The 8,721-nt window shown below is 41.0% G+C and overlaps 1 pseudogene; it reads right to left on the bottom strand.

Moving 5' to 3' along the window:
• Positions 1-1,874: 1,874 nt before the first annotated feature.
• LOC113833520 lies at positions 1,875-3,207 on the bottom strand (annotated as a pseudogene).
• Positions 3,208-8,721: the final 5,514 nt, after the last annotated feature.

An 8,721-nucleotide genomic window follows, 5' to 3' on the forward strand; every position in this document is an offset into this window, starting at 1 on the left:
CAGAGGCCAGAAAGGGACATCAGATTCCTTGGAATTGGAATAGGGAAGGGTTGTAAGCCATCACATGGATGCTGGGAGTGACCCTTTAGCCTTAGTGCTCTTAATCACTGATCAGTCATTCCAGTCCTTTATTAACATTCTTAATAGTATATAATGATATTTAATCCTTAGCCAAGTCTGTTTCATATTGGATATTTAAAACATTACATTTTTGAATGTAGAGCATCAGTTTTTTGGTATTTTATTTTTCATCTACCTGTAGTTTTGAAGGTTTTTCTGCAATCTCTGTTAAGAGGGATGATACATCCAGGCTCACCATGACGTAGTTGAGCCCATCTCTAGAGTCTTTACCAAAAGCTCAGCATCTGATGAAGTCCCACCATTCTGATTGCTTGGCATCCCAACACCATGAGTTCCACTAGTGTTTCAGTTCACCCGACTGCACCTCTGTTCTGTCTTCCCTGATGGCTCTTAGTGTGTCCAGGCTGGTGGAATGCAACTATACATATGCATAGCTTAGCATTGGGTCAAAGACCGGTGAAATTGCCAATGTTATTATCATATCCCCTTTGCTGAAGCTTCCCTACTAGCATTCTGCTCTGAGGAGCCATAACCATATCTGTCTCCTCCATGCTACAGGACTACTGTCCTCCCTGTGCTGTCTGGAAAGTGCCCACAGGATTTCATAGTGAGGTGAGCAGAATAGAGACAGCCCAGATTCTTTTAACAACTTCCTTGGGAAAATCATATCTGTCCCTTCCCATTAGGGCAGCACTCAATGTCGCCCCTCTTGTCTTCCTGTGGGTAATTTAGGGTCAGAAACTTCCTGGAAGAAAGAGAGGGAAAGAAGGCAGACTTACACTAGTACTGGGAACAAAGACAGTGAGGGCAAATATGTCCTTGTCATTACCTATTAGGAGAAATATCTCATGTACCATCTTATGAGTATCGTGACAGGGTATACATATGCTCACAATTATGTGATGGACAGCCTGCACATGCACAGATATGTAAAGATCACCCAAAATATGTAATAGTACATCTATCTGACTCTCTGTAGATTCAGGTACCTTATTCTCACTCCCATGAGTGGCTCCTCCAACCCCATAAACTCAAAAGATACCCCCTGAAAGAACATGGGTCTATTGAGTCACGTGACTGCTGCCATCCTGGAGTGTACACTCTGCTGGCACTCTCACTTTTAATAATCCTATATTTTCACCAGGTATCTTATTCAAGTCATTGTTACCCACACAAAGCACCTGGACATTGCCCCAGGGACACCCAAGACCCCTCCAGTAACAATAGTCATATCTTATTTTTGCCTAACATTTGAGAATAGTCATTAATGTATTTTATCTAGTTTTATAGTTATTGGCTAATGTAAAGATAATTACTTCATTATGGACCAAGAGAGGTTTTTGTTGTTGTTGTTGTTTTTGTTGTTTTAACCATAAATGTATTTTAAATGTTATTGAATGCATTCTCCTTTTTTACCTATTAAGATTATCGTGTGGCTTTTCTTCAATTTGTAATTGTGGTGAATTACTTTAATAACCTTCCTAATGATAAAATGTCTTCATATGCCTTTGAAAACCCAACTTGATAATGAGGTTTTGGTGAGTTTTTCTGTTTGTTTCTTTTGTAATTTTAATTGAAGCACTGCTAACTCACTTATTGAACTCTTTCATAGCACTAAGTTTTAATAATTAAGTCAATTTTGGAGGCTAAGAAACACCATCAAGAATTTCTCTCCCGAACAAAACAGTGCTGGTCATTCTATCAAATATCCAAACTGAAGGTCCTAGTAAAACCAAAAGGCATATGGAACTAGGAAGGTGACTTGAAGCATACATCATGAGGGATGCTCATCTTCAGGGCTTGGCTTTCTTCCAAAAATCAAAAAAATGCCCACAAGTCCAAGTATGAAGAAACACAGACAATCTCCTTTGAGAGTTCCACAGGACAATACAGCCGTCCTCACTGTTCTTCATCAAGCAATGGGGTTTCCCTCAAATGGACATGGCTCCCCTGTGTGAAATATTTCCCATCCTGCTTCAGTACTTTCATTAAAAAGAGTCAGTCTGAGAAACTCCCATGTGGAATCTTCTGGAGATGCGGAGGATGGGACAGTTATCCCATCATCAATAATGTGATCAATCTCTGTCTTGTCTGGCATATCTCTTCAACACTGGCACTGTCTTCTGTGAGAACCTAATTGAAGTCTCCTTCAAGTTTACCTAAGACATCTTTGAACATTCTCCATATATATGTCTTACATCCATCAATCACCGTTTGATTAATCTCTCCCATAATGACCATCTTCAGTTTCACCGCGACTATTTCACATTATATGCACCCATCACCATATCCCAGAACCAGAGCATCTTTGGCAGTGTAGTTTTCTATGTCACTGCCCATGATGGCTTGGATATGCTCTGAGTCATTCTCTGCAGACTTAACGTCCCCTCTAAGAATGAGAATAATGTTTGAGTGGCAGTAAATGCCCGTTCAGAGAAAACTCTAGAGAGGATGCTAGGAAACAGGCTCTATGGAGTGGGAAATAGAAAAATGGGGGAATGTCTACTCAGCGAGGGAGGAGGGAGGCAACATAGAGGTGGAGAAGATGGATAAATGACACTAGGCATGCCTGGAAAAGACATAGGGAATCATGGTATTCTGTTTATTGAAAATTATGTGCACATGTGTGCATGATGTATATACATAGTTTAAATGAAGTCCTGCAATGTGAGGCATGGATGCTCCCCACCAAAGGGACAGACTGTCTAACAAAGAACCCAGCACCACATATGGGACACCTCCTTTCAAGTTGCTGATCATAGTGTCCAAGAGACTCACAAGCCAAGTTAGGCCATTGCCATTGCCATTGCCATTGCTCTTGGTTGCCCCATGAAAACTGAAGGTAAGTTCCTATTACTAAAGACACCATATACATCACAAAGAGGAATTGAGATGGCTCTGATCTTGGAAGCCTCTTCCATGAGCACTAGCTCTCATAGCATCCAAAGGTGTCATGCCAGCTGCCAAGAGAGAAAAGTAGTAGTCCTACCCAGTTGTAATACCTACAGACCACGACAATGACTAGCACAGCAAGATATCCCCAAAGGTGCAATAGAGGTACTTATACCCTGTGGTAACCACAGCCACGTAATTGGACTTAAGCTCACTCAGTATGAGGGAACTCATGTCTGACAGTATAAATCTAGCCCACTATCCACTAATTCTAGACCATAACTCACGGTAAAACTAGCCCATTAGTAGTGAGACCATGAACCCTAGAAAAGAACAGCTTACGGCCACTTTCCTAAACCAGAATAATTTCTAACTACATTCTAGATACTTATTATTATACCCACACATAAATTAGTTCTCACCCCTCGTCAAAGAAGCTTATATATGAGTTACATGGAGTCTACTACAGAGACACACATCTGGCCAAAATGAAGATAACAGCTTACCACTCATTGAAGGGTGCCCAAGCCAATTGATGCATCTACAACACAACACCTAAAATCAAGGCTCAAGGGACACTGTAAAAGAGATGGCTTAAAACCATAAGAGCCAGATAGAATCAGCATGTCTGCTGTGAGACACTATTTTTTATATATGATAGAGAAGCTACACTCATGAAATCTGAACTTATGGTTACCTAACTAAAATGTGAAAGGGAGCTGAAGAAATGTCTCAGTCATTAAGAGCACTGGATGCTCTTCCAGAGAACCCAGGTTTGATTCCCAGCAACTATCTGGCCGCTCACAACTGTCTGTAATTCCAGTTCCAGAGTATATGATGTCCTCTTCTGGCTTTCACAAGTACTGTACACACATATGCAGACATATATAGGGACAAAACAACCATATATAGAAAAAAACCCTTTAAAATGATAAATCCAGACCCAAAAGATGACAAGAAAATGTTAATGAAGAAAATCTCATAAAACTCTCCTCTTAGATGAAAAGCTACAGGCTATTAATAGCTACGAAGACAGGAATAATTATCATTCTCCAGGAACAAACATCCTGATAGATTATCCAGTCATAAGTGATCAGCCTTGAACACATGCAAATGTTCAACATTGAACCCAGGAAGTTGTATTTATAAAAATACATTATAAATAATTATATATGTACATATTTATCAACAATAATTTTAAAAAATGAGAGGCAATGAATTTGAGAAAAGGTGGGGAGAGGGCATGGAAGAGTTGGAGGGAGGAGAGAGGGAGAGAAATGATGTAAATACAGTATTCATGTATAAAATTCTCAAAAAAATTAAAAAGAGAAAGCTAAAACTCATGCCCTGGCCAAGAGACCACCGAGGGGGTCGCTCAGGTCATGCTAAAGAGACAGCAGAATGGTTATTCCATTAATGCGGCACTGTACTTTTCCTTTCAAGAATTCCCTACCCTCCCCCACCCCCGAAAGTCCCTACCACCTGCAGGGAAGTAGGACTGGCTGGACCCCTTTGCCTTTCTGAGACAGAATTGTCCCTTTTCTTTTCTGTGTCTTTCTTGCGGATGCTGGCAGAACCCCGCTATGCTTTCTGTACTTTCCTTCCTCACTACCCTCCCCACCTTGTGGCTGCCCAGTGATGGACCTTTTTTTCTGTCATCTTCTCCATTCTGGTCTTCCTGGTAGCTGCTGAGATGTATAGCCTGCCTGCCCTGGGAGCTTTTCTTTTAGTTTCTAATAAAATTCTCCTTGAGCTTCCATTAGAGTCCATTCTTAAATTCTTTCATTAATAAAACTAAGAACCCCAAGAGGGGACTCTAATTTCGCGTGTCAGTATTTCTAAGCTGCATCGTCACAAATGAGGGGAATCTTCACTGTGCACCACTTCATTCCTGTCCTACCAGGAATTTATCAGCAATGGCCAGCAAATGGGGTCCTCCTCAAACCATAGGTGATAAACACTTCACCTACCCAGTACTGTCCTGACTCAGTTCTCTCACTTTTTTTTTTTTCTATTTTGTTTAAAAGACTTCTAGCTTCTTATATGCCTTGTAGATCCAATGTCGCCAACCCAGTCAAACAAATTCTCACATTGACAAAGCCACCATTTTTGTTCATGTAGTTTTGTGGCTCTGTCATGTGTGTGCTGAGGCTGCCGCTCCCTGCTCCTGGAAAACAGGTCAAGGGACTTGAAGACTGGTTCCCTTCAAGAATGTAGTCCAATGTGTGGTTCCTCACTGCTGCTGCTGCTTCTGCTGCTTCTGCTGCTTCTGCTGCTGCTGCTGCTGTTACAATGAAGCAAAGCCCTGTGGCTGGCCTGGGGGAGACGATGGAGGGAGACTGGAGGCAGTGTCAGCCTGCATCAAGGCACTCGGGTGGGCCAGGGGGTGGGTGGAATGCAGAGGAGAGGACGGGCAACCCTGGACTAGCAGTGGGTGGGTGCTCAGCAGCTTCATTTTTAAAATACTTTCTAGAATTGTCCTGTCAAGGCTTTTGTTCAGGATATTTGCACTTATTTAAGAGTGAGATCGGTTTAAGTTTTTTTGTTTTGTTGCTGTTGCTCAGTTTCTCATCTCCCTCTCAGTCCTCACATCCTTTCCCAGGGAACTCTGAGATTTCTTCTTGTGTCCTTTCCCCATGGAGTCCAGTTTATATTGTTCAGCTAGTCTTGAGATTGGAGCCTGTCCTGGTGTGTGGTCTAATAGATCCTCAGCTGGCAGTGAGATAAAGTGTCCCCTTTACCCCTCTATGCTGGGATTTTGTTTAGAGGGAGCTTACAGGTATGTGCATACTGTCACAACTGCTATGAATTCATAGCAGTTCCTTCAAGTCATCTGCCACCTTTGGCTTTCTACTCCACAAAAATCCCTGAGCCTTGGGTGGAAGGTGTTAAACTGTATGAGTGTTTTGCCTGCATTTATGTCTGTGTACCATGTGTGTGCCTGGTATCCATGGAGGCCAAAAGAGGGCCAGATTCCCTAGACCTGGAGTTAGGAATGGTTGTGTGTCACCATATGGGTGCTGGGAACCAAACCCAGGTCCTCTGCAAGAGCACCAAGTGCTTCTAACTGCTGAGCCATCTCTCCAGCCTTTCTGTAAAAATCTTAAAAGATACAAGGGTGGGTTACCTTCTGTTTCTGCTGTGGCAACTGATTGCAAACTTAGTGACAAAAGGCGACACCAATTCATTATCTTGAAGTTCTGAATGTCAGAAGTCCAAAGTGAGTCTTACTGGCTATCATTAAAATGTGGCCAGGGTCACGCTTACTCCAATAAATCCCTTGGGGTGGGTTTGTTTTGACACTTCTGTCCTTTAGAGGTTGTCTTCATGCCTTGTTCCTGATCCCCTTCCTGCCAGCAGTCACATGACTCTCTTGTCTTTTTTCCATCTATGAGCACACATGTGATTACCAGGGATCCACTAACTATAGGATAATCTGCTGTCTCAGGTTCTTAAATGGCGCCTGCAATGTTTGCTGAGGCAAGTGTTCACAGGTTACAGAGGTTATGACTTGGCCTTTTTGAGGAACCGCTGTTCCACTATCACTTAGGGGAGAGCAGCTCTTATTTACTTCTCCCGGGGAGATTACACATGTGGTTGGAACCATCTATTCATTAAATAGCTGATAAAAATTGTCTGGAACATTTTTACAGGTAGATTTTTATTCAAAATATGGCCAAGCTTTGAATCTGTATGTCTGCTTCAATACAACCACAGCAATATTATTGAAGTATACAATTATTACCTTTCAGACTAAGAATATAATCATACGTTTCTGTATTTTGCCCATATTTATATCCCTCTATGGACATATGTTATATGTTCATATCTCATCAAAATATCCCCTTCAAATGTTTTTTAAATATTCCCAGTTAATTATATCACCAACTAGAAATACAATGGATGCCTTTCTGATTCATAATTCCTTGTGTTATTTTATTTAATTTAGCCAAGTGCCTTCATGGTTCTAATATTAAAACTGTGAAATCAAAGTTGACTCAAGGAAACCTAGATTCCAGCCCTGTCGGCCAACCCCATTTTCTCCCACATCATGTGAGTCATCATTTTCAGACTGAGGTTAATTATACCAGTGTGCTATTTTTCCTATGAGGAATTATGGGTATGCACACATGTAAGGATATTAGTTCTTTGTTTTACTTATGTAAATGTCAAAGACTATCTTGTTACTCTCTAGGCTGTTGATGATAAGGTAAGTGAGAAATGATATTTCAAGGTACTCTCCCTGTGTATCTTTCATATTTTGAGGGAGGTTAAGTACATTTTCCTATGTTTAAGGACATGTATTTTTTTGTGAATTATCTATTTAAGTTTATACAAATGTTTATTACTTATATTTTGTACAGATCTATGGGCAGATACCAACCACTTCTGTGATGCAAAGTATTAATATTTTCTTCAATATAGCACTTCCTTTACTTTGATGTGGCATAGGTTTTTGTTTTGAAAACTAGTTTTACTTTATATATCTGTGTAATGGAATTTTCTCATATTTTTCCTTTATTAAGGTTGGTTTTTAAATACTACTTAGAAAGCATACTTTCCATCCCTAATTTATTGAAACTTATGCCTGTTATTTTAAAAATTACTAACTTATTACAGCATTTTTCATTTAAAGTCCATCTTTTCTTTGATGACAGTTGGTGATGTGCTTATCATAGATTTCCTTTCTTCTCTGCTGCTGTGATAAAATATTCTTGCAAAAGCAGCATAAGGGAAGAGGTTTTATTCAGCTTGCAGTTCTAGGTTACACTTGGTCATGACAAGAAAGTCACCGCTGCTGGCACTTGAAGAAACTGGTCAGCTAACTCCACAAAGAGAACAAGGAGCTTGGCAAGGTGGTCCTTAAGGGCAATGCCAGATTCAGTAGGAAAGGTAGGATAATAAATCTCATTGTTAAAGTCAAGATGTTAGCATAGGCCAGGAATCCCTGGAGCAGTGGTTTTCAACTAGTGGGTCAAGACTCCTATGGGGCTTGAATGACCCCTTTACGGGGGTCTCACATCAGATATTGATATTGCAATTCCTAACAGTAGAAAACTTACAGTTATGAAGTAGCAACAAAAATAATTTTGGGCATCACAACATGAGGAACTGTACTAAAGATTTACAGCATTGGAAAGGTGGAGAACACTGTGCTATAGGAAATCACTGATGCTTGCTTTACTACCTTGAAGTCCTGTATTTGACAGCTTTTCCCAGGTAATGGCTACACTGAGGGTGAGCACGTACAAGGCTTCCTGTTTGGCTCTGGAATGACCCCTTCCCTCAGCCATGAAGATGGAGGGACCATGCTCTGTGCAACCCTGTGACATCAGGAGAGGCTATCCACTATGATAGATGACATGAACCATGGTCATGATTCCCTCCACACTATTGAAACTGTGGTAAATGACCTTTGGCCAGGAATGGTGCAGAAGGTGATTCTAGTGATTTTTTTGTGAATTGTGCTTCTCGCTGGCCATGTGCATCGCAAACATGAGGACATCAGCAAACAGGGCAGACATGAACCTTTTGGCTCCACCCTTCAAGGTAGGGTAGTGAAGACATGAGTGATGTTGGTGGAATCTGATTCCTTGAAGCTAGAGATGTCATTGACGACAATGCTCCCATGTTTAGCCTTGATTGTGCTATGGAACTTGATGTGGATGGAAGACCTTGTAGTTAATAGTCAACCTTGTGGTTGAGGTTCATGAAGGAGCATTGGTGGCTTCAACAACCATCTTAACT

This window comes from Cricetulus griseus, chromosome 2 (assembly GCF_003668045.3).
Source record: "Cricetulus griseus strain 17A/GY chromosome 2, alternate assembly CriGri-PICRH-1.0, whole genome shotgun sequence".
Lineage (NCBI taxonomy): Eukaryota > Metazoa > Chordata > Mammalia > Rodentia > Cricetidae > Cricetulus > Cricetulus griseus.